At 37.4% G+C, this 19,528-nt stretch overlaps 2 long non-coding RNA genes across 2 annotated transcripts in view; one reads left to right on the top strand and one right to left on the bottom strand.

The window, feature by feature from the left end:
- The window catches only part of LOC140696354 (uncharacterized), a 96,702-nt gene extending 84,967 nt beyond the window's left edge, over positions 1-11,735 (bottom strand). The window contains exon 1 of the long non-coding RNA XR_012072562.1: positions 11,425-11,735. This is a non-coding gene — a long non-coding RNA (uncharacterized lncRNA). The remainder of the gene's footprint in view (positions 1-11,424) is intronic.
- Positions 11,736-11,818: 83 nt separating this feature from the next.
- Positions 11,819-19,528, top strand: part of LOC140696355 (uncharacterized) — a 216,967-nt gene continuing 209,257 nt past the window's right edge. Inside the window, exon 1 of the long non-coding RNA XR_012072563.1 lies at positions 11,819-12,693. This is a non-coding gene — a long non-coding RNA (uncharacterized lncRNA). The remainder of the gene's footprint in view (positions 12,694-19,528) is intronic.

The following is a 19,528-nucleotide window of genomic DNA, read 5'->3' as shown; positions in this document are numbered from 1 at the left end:
ACATATGCAATCAATCAATGTGGTAACAACATCAACAAAAGAAAGGCCAAAAACCACACGATCATCTCAATAAATGCAGAAAAAACATCTGATAAAATTCAGCATCCATTCGTAATAAAAACTCTTACCAAAGTGGGTACAGAGGGACCATATGTCAACATAATAAAGGCTATTTATGACAAACCCACAGCCAACATAATACTTAATGGTGAAAAATTGAAAGACTTCCTGCTAAAATCTGGAACAAGAAGGATGCCTACTCTTACTACTTCTATTTAACATAGTATTGTTAAGTCCTAGCCATAACAATCAGACAAGAAAAAGAATAAAAAGGGATCCAAATTAGGAAGGAAGAGGTTAAATTTTCACTATATGCAGATTGCAAGATACTATATATAGAAAGCCCTAAAGACTCCACACAAAAACTACAAGAGGAGATAAACAAATTCAGCAAGACGGCAGGATATAAGATTAACATACAGAAATCTGTTGTGTATTTCTTTACACTAACAATGGAATATCAGAAAAGGAAAATTTTTTTTAAAAGCAATCTCTTTTAAAATTGCATCAAAAAAATTAAATACTTAGGAATGCACCTGACAAAGGATATGAAAGACTTATATGTGGTGAACTATAAAATATTAAGGGAATAAAAGATGATGTAAAGAAATGGAAAGATACCTCATGCTCTTCAATTGGAAGAATTAATACTGTTAAAATGTACATACTACCCAAAGCAATCTATATATTTAATGTGATCCTTGTCAAATTACCCATATTGTTTTACAGAAATAGAACAGTGTTAAAATATACATGCAACCCCAAAAGACCCCCGAATTGCCAAAGCAATACTGACGAAAAAGAACAAAGCTGGAGGCATAACCCTCCCAGATTCCAGACAGTATTACGAAGCTACAGTAATTAAAACAGTGTGCTACTGGTACAAAAAGAGACATATGGATCAATGGAACAGAATAGAGTCCAGAAATAAACCCACACACATACAGTCAATTGGTCTTTAATGAAGGAGGTAAGAATATACAATGAAGAAAAGACAGTTGCTTTGGCAAATAGCGTTGGGAAAGGTGGACTTATGTACATCAGTGAAGTTAGAACACTTCCTCACACCATACACAAAAATAAACTCAAAATGGCTTAAAGACTTAAACATAAGACAGGACACTGTAAGTCTCCTAGAAGAGAACATATGCAAAACATTCTCTGACGTAAATCTTAGCAACGTTCTCCTAGGGCAGTCTACCCTGACAACAGAAATGAAAGCAAAAATTAAAAATGAGACCTAATTAAACTTACAAGCTTTTGCACAATGAAGGAAACCATAAACAAAACAAAAAGACAGTCTATGGACTGGGAGGGAGAAAATATTTACAAATGATGTGACTGACAAGGGCTTAATTTCCAGAGTATACAAATAGCTTATACAACTCAGTAACAACAACAACAACAACAAAAAAAAAAAAAAAAAAGGAAGGAAAAAACCAAACAAGCCAATTAGAAAATGGGCAGAAGACTTAAACAGATATTTCTCCAGTGAAAACATACAGATGGCCAACAGGCATGTGAAAAGATGGTTAGTATTGCTAATTATCAGAGAAATGCAAATAAAAACTGCAGTGAGGTTTCACCTCTCACTGGTCAGAATGGCCATCAATAAAAAGTCCAAAAACAATAAATGCTGGAGAGGGTGTGGAGAAGAGGTAACCCTCCTACGCTGTTGGTAGGAATGTAGTTTTGCACAACCCCTAAGGAAAACAGTATGCAGATTCCTTAAAAAAAACTAAAAATAGACTTCCCATATGATCTACCAATCCCACTCCTGGGCATATATCCAAAGAAAACTCCAATTCCAAAAGATACATGCACCTCAATGTTTATAGCAGCAGTGTTTACAATAGCCAAGACATGGAGGCAACCTAAACATCTACTGACAGATGATTGGACAAAGAAGATGCGTTTTATAAATATACAGTGGAATACTCTCAGCCACAAAAAAGAAAGAAATAATGCCATTTGCAGCAACATGGATGGACCTAGAGATTATCATACTAAGTGAAGTAAGCCATACAGAGAAAAAAAGTATCATATCACTTATGTGGAATGTTAAAAAGAAAATGACATGAAGGAACTTATTTACAAAACAGAAATAGACTCACAGATATAGAAAAGAAACTTACGGTTACCAAGGAGAGGGAGAGAAGGGATAAATTGGGAATTTGGGATTTGCAGATACTAATTACTTTATATAAAACAGATAAACAACAAAGTCCTACTGTGTGGCACAGGGAACTATATTCAATATCTTGTAATAACCTATAATGAAAAGAATATGAAAAGGAGTGTGTGTGTGTGTATATGTGTGTGTGTGTGTAACTGAATCACTATGCTGTTCATCAGAAATTAACATAACACTGTAAATTGACTATACTTCAGTTAAGAAAAAAATAAAACATTTACTAGAACATATGAAGTTTTTATTGTGATAATTAATAAAATGATATTATTGACTATTACATATTATCAAGACTTTATATGGGAAAATTAAACTTTCAGTTATAATAACCTGTATTATATCAATTTAAAATATATTTCTGATAAAATGATAGTTATGTTAGAAAGATAAACTCATAGAGACTCTTACCACCATATATTCCACAGCTAACTCTGGGAATTCTTAAATTGTATTTCTTTTTTTGCCTTTGTTGACAATATTATCTTTGCTGCTTGACACACACACACAAAAAGCAAACCTGAGCAATTAAAAATACGAAACATAGCTTCATAAGCTAGTAAGATAACAGTAAGTCTGACGTTTCTTCTAGAACTAGTCTTAGGAACAATTCTATGCAAATTTTGCTTCACAGATATGCTTCCCTTTAGAAAGTGGCCACTAATCTTTACACTCAACATGTATTTTAATTCCAGAGGTCTTATAAAGGAAGGCAATTTTTGTGATTATTCTGCAATAATATTATTTTATGTACACCAAACAATGGATGCAAACCTAAATGAGCTTTTTATTCTTAGGGGACTCCTTCCCAGACCCATAAAGTCCAAGTGGGCAGTCACTCCCGGCTCTTTGAAAGTAAGCAGATGATGGAGTCACAGACTTTTGGCAAGAGTGTAAAATCTAAGGGCCTCTGTCTGGTTTGAAGGAAGCTTTTTGCTTCACTTTTTGTGACGGATACTAAAATGAGCTGAAATAATGCAGTTGTCAAGTGAGAATCTGTTCCAAAATTAAGATTTACTGAACCAGTAATTTCTCTGCCAGTGCACTGTATTGGTGGGACATAGCGATTTTATGCTTTGGAAGAACAGCCAGAGGAAAACCAGCTGAAACAGCAGACAGTGTACCTCATTCATAACTTCACATTTTCTGGTTTTCTCTTGATGTCCTGTTCTTAATGCTGTTAGGACATGCCCTCTTACATTTTTCTACCCAATTAATTGCAATGTAGAGTTCATTCTGTGCTATGTGATTTGATTTTTCACCTTCTTCCTAAGGAAAAAAGTTTTTAGAACTTACCCAGCTAAAATATAAAGAAGAAACTAGGGCAACAAGTTTGTTTTACTCTCATTTCTACTATGGGCAATACTGAAATAGATCCTCTAAGGCAGTTGTGGTTCATATGTAAAAGAACTGATCCAATATTAAGAAAAAAAATTGGCTGAGCGGGTGAAGGGATGTGGAGCCATGAAAAATAATCGTTCACAGAACTCCTGACAGTTTCAATCACAGGATTCCCTGCAATGACTGGAAGAAATGCAGGGTAACTTGCTCAGGAATGATTTCCAAATTTATGCAACCCAAAAGGATGACTTCTTTGTTGCTGATTTAAGATGTGGACCACTACAAATATACTATCATTGAATTGTTTGTCCTAAAAGGGCAAATGTATGTGTGTGTGCGTGTGTACATATACATGAAATTCATGTTTTGAGGTGAATTAGGTTTCTTTTTATTTTCTCCAAACATCTTACTATTAAAAATGAAATTTATGTGTTAAAAATGAAATTTCCCAAGTAAAATAAACCCAATGTTGCTTTCCATCCAAGAGTTTGTAAAACTGAAGTTGAATTTAGACCATACTATAATACAAAGAGATCAAACCTTTATACCAATCCATGTGTAACTCTAAACCAAATAGCTGCAAAATAAATTGGCAACTGGCATGTTCTTTCTAATATGCTGCCAGTTAGAGCTGGGATAAACTAAACCTAGAATTTAATTACAAATGAAAGCCAAACGTATCTGAAAGCAAGAAACTGGGTAAGAGTTTGTTTTTATATTATGCTGAAGTCTTTTTCTTTTCTATATCTTGTTTCCTAAACTCTCTCTTGTAGACACTAGCTTCTTATAATTTAGCTCAAAATCCCAAAAATGCCACTGACAATTAAAACAAAGTATCTGCTCAGATTATTTAAAGCCTTCCATATGAAAGCAAACAAAGAATAAAATCATTTGTGTGCTCTGATTTCATCTCCTTACCATCCATTCAGTCATTGTAAGGATAGATGTCTGTCTTCTGAAATGCCTGCCTTCTCTAAACCAGTGGTACCCATGTGCCCCCTCAAAAGGCAGCTTCTCCTTGAGACATTTAATAAACATACAAATCTATGATGACAACACCGGAATGACTTTCCTAGTATTGTGCAGTACCTAACTTGGACAACCACACGTGTCAAGCTGTTTTAAACTGTTTACTTTTCTCTACCTCAGGTTTTCCATGAAGAGCTTGCATATCTCTCCCAGCTGTCTTAATGGTGATGAAACACACACTCACATTTTGAAGTATATCCTGAAAATAAAACACTCTACAAAGTAATGACCAATTCAGAACTTCACTTTACCCACTAGTTACAAAGTGTTTTGAACCAGGTTTCATTCCACTTTCACTGGAAAGTATCACACATATTTGGTAATCAAAGTGTCTTCTAAAATTAGTTTTATTTGGGTAGTGACCACAACTCCTTTTAAGATAATTACCTAATAATCTAGTTAGAAATGTCTCATATGTGTGCCATATTCTCAAATTCCAACGGAAGTAATTCCTGTCAATTCTTGATGTAGACATTAATGCCAAGCAACATGTAAGATTCACAGTATTTTCCAGGCAAAATAAGTATACAAAACTAAGAACTTTGTCCTCTAGACTTTTAGAACAATTCTACAGCAAGATTTGCTGTTACAATGAATTTGTGAAACTTATAGTGACTTCCATACAGTTTGCTACATTGAAATATCTAGAGAGGGATATTATGCATTTCATACATATAGAAGCATAGATTGCTCTATGTGTTAATCATGGCCATTTGTGTGCATTTTTTTAAAAATTTTATTACCTAGGCTTGGAGCAATCTCTGCAAAACAGACCCATAACAAACATGTAAAAATGGAATAAAAAGCACATTTCCCATAAAGTGCTTGCACAGCACAGAAATGTAAAATTTTGGCACGCAGTCAGTTTTATGTGGTACAAAAAATTTCTTATATTTAAATTCTCTGTATTTTACCAGTCTTTTTATGTAAAACCTTAAGTGGACTTGACTGTTTATCCCGGCTGATTTGGCCATGTGACGCCTTCCAGGTTGGGGAGCTCTCACTTTACTCTGTTTCCTATCAGCCTTCCTCAACTACCAGCATGTGGGCCCAATTTGTTCCTTCTGCAGGGAAAGGAGAGGGAGTTTGGATTTAATTTGAAGCCTTGACATAAGGTTTAATTTGCTAAAAAGGGGAGCTATGCCATTGTAAATCTTGGAGGAGACACCAAGGTGGGTAAAACTATCAGCCCAATCTATTTTAAGCACCATTTGAGGTGTTTGTTAAAGAAACCATATTTCTTTCCAGAATCCACTCACCTAATTGAATTGATGCATAATTGCAAATACAATTCTATTCTTTATTCTGATCAACTGTTTATTTTTTGATCGAGGGATGATGGATTATAGAAAGTTTTCATATGAAATATGGATTTACAGTAGATGCACAGATTAAACTGCATGCTATGGGTATGAAATTCACAGAAGGACAAAGCTCATCTTACGTTTTACATCTCACTACAAATAGAGAAGAAAGTACAATTAGCTACAGTAGGATGAACTCAGTAGAGAATACTGGAAATTCCCAACTGTGAGGATTATTTAACACTGAGTAGCATGTATGTGGGAAATCTTTGCTTTTCAGAGTTTTTAAAAATTCAGAATCACATTGACTTATACATTTCACTTGGGCAATTTCTTGATAAGGAATGGAGAAATGAGCTAGTTCTCACCCTTGGGGCTTCACTGCATTTTCCATCCCAAGAGCATCTGTAAATGTGAGGGGGCTGTCAGCTCTAATGATGACTGAAGGGCAAACCCCATCACGCAGTGGACAGTAACCATGGATAGAAAGTATCCTGCATGCACAGGTCATTTCTGTACCATTTCTCCCCTTCCTAAAATGCCAATAACTCTGCAGTTAGAAAAAAAATATGCGTAAACATCTCTTTTACTTACTCCTGGAAATGATATGTTTTTGTGTTCATGTATGTGTGAGATGTGTTTTGTTGTATTTAATATCAGAGAAGCAATATAGTATAATATTTCAATCACTGTCTCTGGAGCCATATTGTCTAGGTTTGTATTCCAACCCAAGCCATTTGCTATTTTCTGTGATTTTGAATCAGGTACATAAACTCATTTGTAAATTTCTCTACTATGCTGTTGTGAGCATTAAATGAGTAAGACATACCATGTACTTAGGACACTGAATCAAAACAAAACAGTACACAATAACCAACACATTTGTGTGTATGTTTTAAATGTTAGCATTTACTATTAACTACTAATTCTTCTGTGATCTTAGACCAAGCTTCAGTAATTTAACAAGCTCTACTGCTTCCAACACGTCCATTTCTACAGAAGTGCGGACATGCAGAAATTAATTATATTTACCCAGGGGTACTCAGAAATTAAACACAGGAAACTTTTGAATTCCTTTAAAAAAAAAAAAAGTAAAGTATCCATGAATACTCAATTCTACCTCCAAGCCTACCTATTATTTGATAGATACATAGTGGGAAATACTTTTTGGGTTTATAATTTCGTATAGTATTTAATATCTAAAATCCAAGTTATGGAAAGTCTTAGAACAAATAGGAGTAATATTTTCATATGTTTAAAAATTATGCAGTATTTTTAATCTGTCAAAGATCTAAGTCTCAGTAATTCAAATAAATGGGCATAATCTCACATTGTTTTAGTAAAAAGTATACATTTTTGATATTCGAAATGAAATTCACCTTTATAATTCTGTATGCTTACAGTGGTCTTGGGGTACTTTGAGAAATGTTATCATCAGAAAGCATGCTTTGTGATTTGGACAATAATTTTGCTTGGAAATGAGCACTGATGCAGTACTAAATGTTTTCAAGCCTTTTAATAGTGTCCTGTGGCCCTACTAATTTGATAAGAAGTCTTGTTTAATTTCAGTCAATCATCAGGGTTGTTTTGTTTTTTTTTTAATAAAACTACCATATCCTTAAATACATGCTAAATAGTGTGATAATGTGAGGGTGCTGGTGAAGCCTGTGGCCTAGGACCCATCCTCACGGAGCTTGCTCTGTAACTGAGGGGAAGGCAAGACCAATACATATGCATTTATTTATTAACCAGATGCTCTTGTGCACCTGCACTGCTCTGTGTGATGCGGATTCGGCAGTAAATAAAACAGACTAAATAGATGATGGTGCTTGCATTCTAGGGAGTTGGGAAGATAGAAAACAAACTATTTAATACCACATGGGGATAAGGGTTACAGAGAAAACTAACCTATGAGGTCTTCTAGAGGGAGCAGGCTGAGGATGTTCCAATTTTAAATATGGAGATCTGGAATTTAGATTTGAACAAATACCTGAACAAGGTGAGAAAACCAGCTGCAAGTAAAAGAATCTAGGTTGAGTAGAAAATAGCAAACACAAAAGCCCAAGATATAGAACTTGGCTGGTAAATTCTAGGAAAGCAATGAAGCCAGCATAGTGAGACTTGAGCAGGTGAAGGTGGATACCACTCAGAAGGGGCCAGATCACATGGTCTCTTTGGACACTTTTATAGGACTTTGGCTTTTATCGAGTTAGAGAGTCACTGGAGGGTGTTAGAAGGAAGAGTAATCTGATGGTCTGGTTTGATTAAACAGTTTTATAAGGATTACATGGCCTGGTGTGTTGAGAAAAACCTTGCCTTCTAACACCAACCCTTTACTGACAGCCTAGGATAGTTAACAGAGACCAATGATGAAAGAAAGATGATGTTACCTTGAGATAGAGTTGTAGCTATAGATATAGCGAGGCACTGTGAAATTCTGGATATATTTTTATGATCAAGCTGATGGGATTCGTTGCTGGATTTGTTACTGGACAAGAAAGAAAGAGTAGAGTCAAAGATGACAGCAAGGCTGATAGGCGTTAGGAACTGAGAAAAGAATCTGTAATTGACTTAAGTGGGAAAAGCTGGTGGAGCAGTCTGAGCTAAGGCATGTTGGGTTTTAGCTGCAGGTTTGCATCAAAGTGAAGATGTCAAGTAGACACTGCATGTATTCCAGTATGCTGGAACTCAGGGAAAAGATCAAGGCTTACCTCTTTTTATTGTACTTTGCTTTATTGCACTTCACAAACATTGTGTTTTTTTAGGAATTGAAGGCTTGTGGCAAGCTTGCCTAGAGCAAATCTATTGGTGCCATTTTTCCTATAGCATTTGCTCACATTAACATTTTGGTAATTCTTGCAATATTTCAAACTTTTTCATTGTTATTGTATTTGTTATGCTGATCTGTTCAGTGATCTTTGATATCACTGTTGTAATTGTTTTGGGGCACCATGAACCATGTCCATGTAAGATGGCAAACTTAATTGATAAATGTTGTGTGTGTTCCGACTGCTCCACTGAACATTGGGTTCCCCCATCTCTCTCCCTCTCCTCAGGCCTCCCTATTCCCTGAAGCACAACAATATTGAAATTGGGCTTATTAATAACCCTGCAATAGCCCCTAAGTGTTCAAATGAAAGGAAAGCATGTCAAAAGCTGAGATAGGCTAACAGCGAAGCCCCTTGTGCCAAACAGGTAGTCAAGTTATGAATCCAACGGGAAAACTCTTGAAAGAAATTAAAAGTGCTACTCCAGGCAACACATAAATGATAAGAAAGAAACACAGCTTTATTGTTGATACGGAGAAAGTTTGAGTGGTTTGGACATAAGATGCAACCAGCAACAGCATTCCCTTAAGCCACAGCCTATTCCAGAGCAAGGAACTTCAACTCTGTGAAGGCTGAAAGAGGTGAGAAAGCTGCAAAAGAAAAGTCTGAAGCTAGCAGGAGTTGGTTCATGGGGTTTAAGGAAAGAAGCTGTCTCCATAAAACATGAATGTAAGGCAAAGCAGTAAGTGCTGATGTTGAAGCTGCAACAAGTTATCCAGAAGATCTAGCTGAGATAATTAATGAAGGTGGTTACACTAAACAACAGATTTTCAGTGGAGACAAAACAGTCCTCTATTGGAAGCAGATGCCATCTAGGACTTTCATAGCCAGAGAGGAGAAATCAGTGCCTGGCATCAAAGCTTCAAAGGACCAATTGACTCTTTAATTAGGGGCTAATGCAGCTGGTGACTAAGTTGAAACCAATGCTCATTTATCGCTTTGAAAATCCTAGGGCCCTTTATAATTATGTTAAATCTACTCTGCCTGTGCTCTGTAAATGGAACAACAAAGCCTGGATGACAGCACATCCGTTGACAACATGGTTTGCTGAATATTTTAAACCCACTATTGAGACCTACTGCTCAGAAAAAGAAAAAAACAACAACTTTTCAAATTATGACTGCTTTTTGACAATGCACCTGGACACCCAAGGGCTCTAATGAAGATATACAATGAGATTAATGTTTGCATGCCTGCTAACCCAACATCCATTCTGCAGCTCATGGATCACGGAGTCATTTTGACTTTCAAGTCTTATTCTTTAAGAAATACATTTCATAGGGCTATAGTTATAATAACTGATGATTTATCTGATTAATCTGGGCAGAGTAAATTGAAAACCTTCTAGATAGTTATCACCATTAACAGGAGTTGAGGCAGTTGATTCTACCCCTCATGGACGACTTTGAAGGGTTCAAAACTTCAGTGGTGTAAGTAACTGCAGATGTGATAGAAATGGCAGGAGAACTTGAATTAGAAGTGGTGTCTAAAGATGTGACTGAATTGCTGCAATCTCATGATATAACGTGAAGGGATGAGGAGTTGCTTCTCATGGATGAGCAAAGAAATTAGTTTCCTGAGTTAGAATATATTTCTGGTGAAGATGCTTGAAATGACAACAAAGGTTTTAGAATGTTACATAAACAGGTGCTAAAGCAGCGACAGAGTTTGAGAGGATTGACTCCAATTTCAAAAGAAGTCCTTCTATGGGTAAAATGCTATCAAACACCATTGCATGCTACAGAAAATCGTTTGTGAAAAGAAGGGTGAATAGATATGGTGAACTTCATTGTTTTCTTATTTTAAGAAATTGCCACAGTCACCCCAGCCTTCAGCAACCACCACCCTGATCAGTCAGCAGCCACTGACACCAAGGGAAGATGCTCCACCAGCAAAGATTACAACCTGCTGAGGATTCAGATGATTGTTAGCTTTTTTTAAGCAATAAATTATTTTTAATTAAGGTATGTACATTTTTAGGCATAAAGCTATTGCACACTTAATAAACCACAGTACAGTGTAAACAACTTTTATATGCACTGCGAAACCAAAAGAATTGTATACCAAGCTTTATTGCAACATTTTCTTTATTTCCATGATCTGGAACCAAACCCACAACATCTCTGAGGTATGTCCGTAAATTAGGTCATCAGTTAATTGGTGTTTAAAACCATAAGGGCTTCTAGGAGAGCAGCCCGAGATGGATGATTGAAAGAACCTGCGCTCACCTCCTCTCATGAGCACAATAAAATTACAACTATCTGTTGAACAACCATCAATAGAAGACACTAGAATCTACCAAAACAAAAACAAACTTATGCACCTAAAAACAAATAAACCACAAGGAGACCTGTAGGAGGGGCGGATTCGAAATATAGCCAAGTCCCATGCTTTCAGGTGGGCGGCCCGCAAAAGAGAGTAATTATATCGCAGAGGCTCTTCCAAAAGGCTGAGTGTTCTGGGCCCCAGGTAAGGCTCTCCAGCCCCAGAGGTCCTGTACCTGGAAGACGAGCCCCCAGAGCATTTGGCTTTGAAGGCTTAGCAAGGCTTCCTTTCTGGAGACCCACAGGGCTGAGGGAGATACAGATTTCACTCTTAAAGGCACACAAAATCTCACACAGTCGGGGATTCAGGGCAGAAGCAGTAATTTGAGAGGAGCCTGGGTCAGACCTACCTCCTGATCCTGGAGAGTCTCCCGGAGAGGCCAGAGGCAAGTGCGGCTCACCGCGGGGCCGGGTCGCCGCGGGTCGCGGGGCAGCCAAGTTGTTGACCGGCACAGCCTGGACTCCTCTGTGGCGCTAATTAGCACCACGACCTGGCTCCACCTAACAGCCTGTATGTGCCAGTGCTGGGACGCCCCAGGCCAAGCAGTTAACTGGGAAGGGGCACAGCCTCACCCACGAGCAGGGACGCCGCCTAGCCCAGAGCTCCCTGAGCCCACAGCCGCCTCTGGACGCAGCCCGCTCTCGCACGGCCCAGAGCCCAGCTCCGCCCACCAGTGGGCGGGCACCAGCCCCAGAATCCCCTGCGCAGCTCCCCGCCCCGCCCCACCCTTCGGAAAACCCGCTCTAACCTCTGGACCTCACACCAGCCGGCAGACAGCAGACTCGAGAGAACCGCAGTCTCACAGACAGCGGACTCAGTCTGCCCTTCAGACCTTGCCCTGGGACCAGCTGGTCACTGTCCTTGCCCACCTGAAGGCCGACACACCCTTCAGGACACCCAGGACGCCAGACCCAACTGTCTCAGGAACCGGCCTCCTGCCACCAGAGATCCGGCACAAACTTGCGACCTCTGGATCCTGCAACCAGACTTTCGGACTCGCCTCTGCCGACCAGTAGGCCAGGACCTGGCTTCATCCACCAGGAGGCAGGTAACAGCCTTGGAGTTTTCTGGACCCTGACTTCGCCCACCAGTGAGCCAGCATCAGCCGCAGGGACACCACTTGATGACCTGGTCCTGGTAACCAGAGGCTGGCAGTCTCTGCCCAAGGCAGGGCCTGACAACCAACTGAACCCGGGGCCAGCCAAGCCTACCAGGCCACCCACATAGTCAGCCCACCACAGCAGAAGGACCCACGCAGCCCTCTTAGGAGAAACCTTGAGATTACGGCTTGTGACGAGAGCAGAGTGCGCTGCTGAATGTATAAGATGCCTCCTACAAAAGGTCACTTATCCAAGTTTGAGAAATGTAACCAACCTATCAGATAACATAAAAAATAAAAATAAAAACAGCAACTTAGTCAAAATGAAGCGACAGAGGAACATGTTCCAGACAAAGGAACAAGATAAAACCCCAAGTGAAGTGGAGACAGGCAGTGTACCAAAGGAAGAATTCAGGATAATGAGCATTAAGATGATCGAATTCCAGAGAAGAACGGATACACAGAGTGAGAAGTTAGAAGTTTTTAACAAAGAAATTCATTCCAAAGATCTGCAATGAGGTAAGAGAAGTAGAATTCTAAGGTTTTTTAAAGCATGCTGATAAGAGAATTTTTATAGGTGACACTCTGTGTTATAGAAGCAAAGAGGAGGTGAAAGTGATGATAGGAGCTTGTGGAAATTATATCCCAGCTGCTTTTTCTTTATCATAAAACGGAAAAAGTTAGCAATTGAGGGGGAAAATGGAGAAAGGTGTTTCAGGTTTGAAGAGAGAGAAAAATGTAAGATAATATTCTTGTAAGAAAGTGAGAAAGTGAGTGGATGGGGCAATGTAATAGGACTGCTGAAAAGCCTTAAGAGCTGCTTGATTTTGTGTATAAGATTAAATTAAAGCAGGTCAGGATGGTTGTACTTTTTTCTAGTGGTGTTAATCTGCATGCATGCAGGCAAGGTGTTCTGGTTATTGATTAGTATCTAACAAACCACCTCAATACGTAATGACTTAAAACCACAATGATCATTCTTTTGCTCAGGGACATGAATTTTAAGAAGAGCCCAGAAAGTATTGCTCACCTCTGCTTCATGCAATATCAGCTGTGGTAGTTCAAATGGTGTAGAGGACACACTGCCAAGGTGGCCCACTCAAGACTTGTGAGTTGAAGATTCCTGCCAGGATCTCAGTTGGGCTGATGGCTGAATACTTATTTCCTCTTTATTTGGGCTTCTCCACAGGGTTGCTTGGGTTTTTTCAATGCATGGCAGCAGGCTTCCAAGAGCAAATATTTCAAGAGACCTAGGGGAAAGCTGCAGGGTGTCCTGTGGCCTGGCCTCAGGAGACCAGGGACACTTCTATCGCAAGCAGACCACTCAGGTTCTCTCAAGGGAAAGGAAGAATATTTGGATCTCTTGACTCTACCACAAAAAGACTTAGCAGAGGTTTGGATTTAATCTGGTTTGGGATTTTTCCAGATAAGTACTATGAGGAAATTTAAGACGAGTATATTCTCAGATTCTCAGAGTAAATTATAATGACAAATGGTCGATTTAATAGAGTAAGGTGGGAAATAAACACAGAGGCAAAGTGATGGCCCATGAAAAATTGGTGTGACTAAAGGAGTTTAGTTCCCAGTGAGGTTGAACAGTTGTTGGAAAAGAATATTAACAGGGGATAGCTAAGATGCAGGATATGATGGTTTCAGAGCTGGGTGCCTAAAACTGAGATTGCAGGTGAGTTCTAACAGTAATGACAAGTCTGTATTATGACCATGGGTATGAATGGTTGATAAGAGAGGGACAATTTTGAAAAGATAGTAACATAAAAGAGTGAGGTTTGTGCTCTGAACATTCAGAAGAGACTGAAGTGAGGATTGTAGAAGGCAGAGAACATCTGTGCGGGAGGAGGACATAATCTGTGCCCTTAATGATTTGGAAAGGAGAAGAACATTGGTTACAGCTAGTAAAGGAGTGAAGTCATAGATACAGGGGTAAGAGTAGCTTGTTGGTGAAAATGCTGTCTTGAATAGTGGAAGGTGTATACCATGAGCATAAGCAACTTGGAGGGCATTAAAAATCAGCAAGAGGTGTTTTGGTTTTATGAAATTAAATATAAGAAACCATAAACATTTCTTAGCAGAATAGTGTGTTGAAATCGACTTCTATGAAAGTTGAAACCAAAGTGGTTAAAAGATTTATGAATAGACACAACCTGTGGCTGAGAAATCAAAAAAAGACTTCCAAAGATCAAAGTGTGAGGGGAGTTGAGCATCTATAAAGTGAGAAAGTGGTGATGAAGAGAAAGACAGATAAGAGAAAATATTTTGAAGAAAACATGCTAAACATAGTTGTTGACTAACTATGAGGCTAAGTACAAGACAAAAAGTAAAAAGTACTTAATGTTCAGAATTCAAGTTGACTAAGGAAACTGTGATGTAATTTGACAGTTAAAAGGAAATTGGTAAGAAGACTTTCCTGGAATATGTTTAGTTTGACAAGTTTTTGTGGCAAAAAATGCACTTCAAATTTGCAATGCATTTATTAGAATTAACCATGCACTGAATTTTGATTTGCTTATTTACCCCCCCCCATTATTTGGAAAATAATTTAAGGCAGCTAAAAAAGATCTGCTGTATGAAAGATACTATTTAGCTGATGTGGAGTTAACAAAAGCAAATGACATATACATCCTGCTCAAGGAATTTATAAATAAAGTGAAGATATTTAGAAGGAATATGAAGCTAAGTGTTTACAATTCATGTTAAAAAAAAAAGACAAAAGCAATTGACATGTTGTCTGGCATATATTGTCAGATATTCAATACAATTTTTTAACTGCTAGTGCATGCCAGGGATTATGCCATGCAATGGATATAAAAAGGCAGCACAAGGGTAGACACAGTTCCTGCCCTCTTGGAGCTTATAGTTTAATAGGCGAGACCACTATTAATCACATGATTACAGAAACACCATATTTCATGATTTTCAAGATGCAGATTTTTACATTTTGACATCTCTGAAATTGGTATGCATTTTACAGTCCTTGGAATTTGCAACTATAATTGGTGTTTTTTTTCTTTCTTGGTGACTGCTTTCAATAGCACTGTGTCTTACAATTGATGGTGTCTTTTTAATAAAATAAAGTACATTAAAATATAAAATAAACATGATATATATGAAGCAGAGGCAGAGAGTGCTGCCACTGCCTATTTTATAGGATGTGACCTTGTCAAAGAGGAAGAAAAGGGCTGTGAAAGAAATCAGAAAGAAAGATGAGCACTTGCAAAATCCTAGTAACATGAAGAGAAATAGTGGGCTGGACAAATTGTAGGGGAGCTAGTGAGACTGAAAGCGGAAGCATTGGGGATCCTGTTTCTAGAAGCCATAGCTACTGGAAGGTGTTCAGTCAATATGTGTAGAGCAATGAAAGAAAGGAATAAAGAAAAAGAGAGATGGAAACATGGGCACAGCCATGGAATTGAGAGTAGGTGAGAAAAGTTTAGCAGCCCCCCTAAAAAAAATAGTACCTCTGTAAGGGTTAGTTCCATCCTACTTAATTATATCTTAGTTATAGATGGACACTTTAAACAAAATCTGAAGTGGAAATTTCCCATTCATCTAGAATTTTGTTATGTGTTCTACATTAGGTCACCAAGGCATCTAGAGGCAAAAAAAAAAAAAAAAATAGTCATAGTGGCAATTCTAAAAGAGATTAACTGAAAGAGAATGCCCATACAGACAAATATGTGAACAAAAATGCAAGCATGACATGTGTTTTGAGTTTCTATGCATGTTTCTATATAATAGGACAAAGGTATCAGGACCAAAGCAAATTCATTGACCATTATCACTAAAAAATAAATATAACCCAAAGATGGTATATAACTTAGCCATAATGGGCTGAGAGTGTTTGGCATTGGGTATGAATAAAAATAGCATTTAACATTTTTTTGCATGTGCAAGGTATGAATTTGGAACTTTTCAAGGATTTTGTTATGTAATTTTCCCAGTAACCCTGGACAGTAGGAGCTATTGTGTTCTCTTTTCTGCAAATAATAAATGAAGACTCAGAAATGTTCACTTGTTTCCTCAAGGTCACACAGTTGAATATAGTAAATCCTGAGTTCAGGAATTGGACCCAGGTAGTCTCCATTTGACCCAGTTTCCAGTACATATTGAAACTCTAGCTATAAGATAAGACATATGACAATAGCAGTCAACACTCATTCACGTAGTGTGTATGTATCTATTGCATGTCTACGTGGTTCCAGCCCTAGCAGGACGAACAGAATCACAACTTTTGAGGTGACAAAATATAGATTCTCATGAACCTCAGCATGTAATTCTCCATCTTGACTCTTGTAGATTTCAGTTATTTACTTTTAGTTGCTTTACTGTAAGGCTATGGATCGTGGTACCATGTAACAACGTGCTTTTAATTTAAGTAGCATGTGTTAGCATCTTAATGTTACTATATATATTCTGTTTTATAATGCAGTTGACTGAGGAAGGTTGTGGTATTTTGTCTCATTTTTTAGCCAGCATAAATATACACACCTCTTAATGTTTCAGACTCTAGAGCAACATCAAATTAATTTAAAGTATATTTTATTTTGTTTAGTTTCTCTGAGACTCTCTTCTTGCTGTTAATAATGATTACTCTTTCTTAGCTCTCTGATCAGCTAGTAAATTTCACCAGTTGATCAAACTGGGCAAATGAAATAAACAGAAATCTTAGTTACGTGTATACTACTTTAAGTCTTACCATAAAGCAGTATTCCTTTCAACTTCTTTAGTTAAATACTATGTGAGAAATTATTTCCTCCGTGCACCATTGCTGTATAATACATCTTTGGAAAAGCAAAAAGCCCCACAGCCCTAGTGGCCTTATCTTGTGTGCTAATATACTAGCATAGAATTTCAATGTATTTTCAGTATTTTGAACATTTAAAATGTTCGAGTGCAAAGAAAAATTGCATAGAGTATAGTTTTTCATTACAGGAGACCAGCCTATAGTATTTAAGTATTCTAAGAAAGCTTCAATACTAAATGTAAAATACAGCAAATTCTAAGAAAAGAGTGGCGAACAGGAAGGAAAATGACATATAAGGCTGGTACATAGAGAGATCCTTTTCCAAATAGTATAAAGAATTGAAATGCATTTTTTACATGGACATGAAAATGCAAAATCATGTTGCTGCTATTGTAGCCACAATGCACAAAAATATATAAGGATTTAGAATAGATGTTCTGCCTTTATTGTAAAATTGGGACCGTATGCTCCCTTTTGCATACCTTTGTTGGGGATAGTCTTTGAGTATTTCTTTCCAAGAGTTGTAATGCATCGTGGCAAACCTTCCACTTTCTTCCAATCATTTCCACTTGGCATCAATATCTGGTTTGGTTTAAAGGTATTGTCCATAGCTATTCAACTGGAAAAAAAACCAACTATTTTCTACCTAAGTGGTAACATAAGACAAAATCTTTTATACATTCAAGATACGTTTATCCAGCACCAGTTAAGTGTCAGTCATTTACAGTCCCATGTTGTACTCACAATATATGTGTGAACAAAACAGATCCAATCCATGTCTTTATGGAGTTTACACTCTAGTGGGATTACATTACAATTATTTTAAAAAATCGACAAATTAATAGACAATATATTAGACGGTGTAAATGCTATAAATGGCTGTAAAGAGAAATAAAATTAAAGCAATAGAGAGCTAGAGACAGAAAGGTAATATTTTTTTCTACTGATTTCCATGAAGTCCACTCTGATATAGTGACATTTAGAAAGAGATCTGAATGCCATATGTGTATGGGGAGGGAGATTCTTCAGGCAAAGCAATTCAATATAGCCAAGATTCTAAAGTTGTTTTTTTTTCTTACAATAACAATAACAATAACAATTACAGTTACCCAGTTTTTCTCATTATATGAAATCTTAGGCCTTACAGTGTAAAAAAAAAAAAGACTTTTGGTGAGAAAATTTTGTTTCTGGTATATTCTGGAAATTCTGTTTGTGGCAGGAGAGATAACCTAAGGAGAGACTGTGTACTCTGTAGCCGGAAGACCTCACTCAGTTCAAATCCTACTTCAGACACTCACTAGTTGTGTACGACCTGGACAAGTCACTCACCAGTGTGTTACCCTCTTCTCTGATGTGTGAAATATTCAAACCATGTTTACCTCAGGAATTTGGGGGGAGGATTAAAAGAGATAAAGCATGCAAAATATATAGCACTCTCCTTAGCAAACAGCAAAGTGACCATTTTTATAATTCCTCCCATTGTGTAACCCTGATTCAGATGTCCCAGTTTTGGGTAATAAATTACCAAAACATGGGAATGGTAATTATATACGGAAAAGGTCTTCTTGTTACTCTGTGGCCCATTTCAGTGAATAAAGAGGACTCTGGATTTCTAAACTGGAATTCTAGTTCTGGTCTGGCTCCCAAGCTTCATCTGCATAGCAGATGGATTCCAAAATGGAGACACTGCATTTGAAAACCTTTGCTGTTTGACATAGTCTCCTAACATGTTTCCATCAGGCTAAATATGAAATCATCCCCAAAAGTTGGATTCAGTAAGGGATAAATTCATCTTTTTAAATGTCTTTTATACCGTTACATTATGGATTTTTCTAATTCATTTTTTAATAGTACAGAAGTGCATTGAACAGCTCTGTTCCAGAGAACACCAACTTTTATGCAAGTAGGATCATCGGTGTAAGTTCTCAAGACTATTTCGTATACGGATTCCACAGTAATTGCAGCAGATTAATAGGACCTTGTTAAATCTCTAATACGACCATGTTGTATATACATGCCATTATATAACATATATTATACATATACCTTTTTATATATGTGTGTATATATATAAAATAAGACCAATAGTCAACACATACATGAACCTTATTTCTTCTAACCATTGGTGAAATCAAGAGAGACTGGAGATGAATTGGTAACACTCATTGTATACTGTACTAGAGCAATAAATTTTACCAAACATTATAATCAGGACAATTCTTGGAATCATTTGTATGGATCCAGCTTAGATTGGGCCATTGGTTTGAAGCAATTAATAGTACACTAAGAACATGGGCCAATGGCTAATCTTTGCTATTTTTTTTAAGGTATAATGCTTCTATATTCTGCTTATCTGAAAATTTGCTCCATTCATTTGACACTATGTTACTGATCCAAAGACCACATAACAGCAGTATTTAATGTGAAAAATGTTTATATTTATTCCATTCCATATTTAGCAGCTTTTAAAGAAGTGCATTTCTGACTTACTAGGCCAACTTGGCTCATCTATCTCACAAGTCCCCTTCAATTCACAGATTAAAGATCCTGGCAATCATCACAAATCCTTGAGAACCATCACAGCCTTCTCAG

The sequence above is a fragment of the Vicugna pacos genome, chromosome 5, assembly GCF_048564905.1.
Source record: "Vicugna pacos chromosome 5, VicPac4, whole genome shotgun sequence".
In the NCBI taxonomy this organism is placed as follows: domain Eukaryota; kingdom Metazoa; phylum Chordata; class Mammalia; order Artiodactyla; family Camelidae; genus Vicugna; species Vicugna pacos.
Note: the sequence above shows the minus strand (reverse complement) of the source record. Positions and strands in the feature narration are given on the sequence as shown.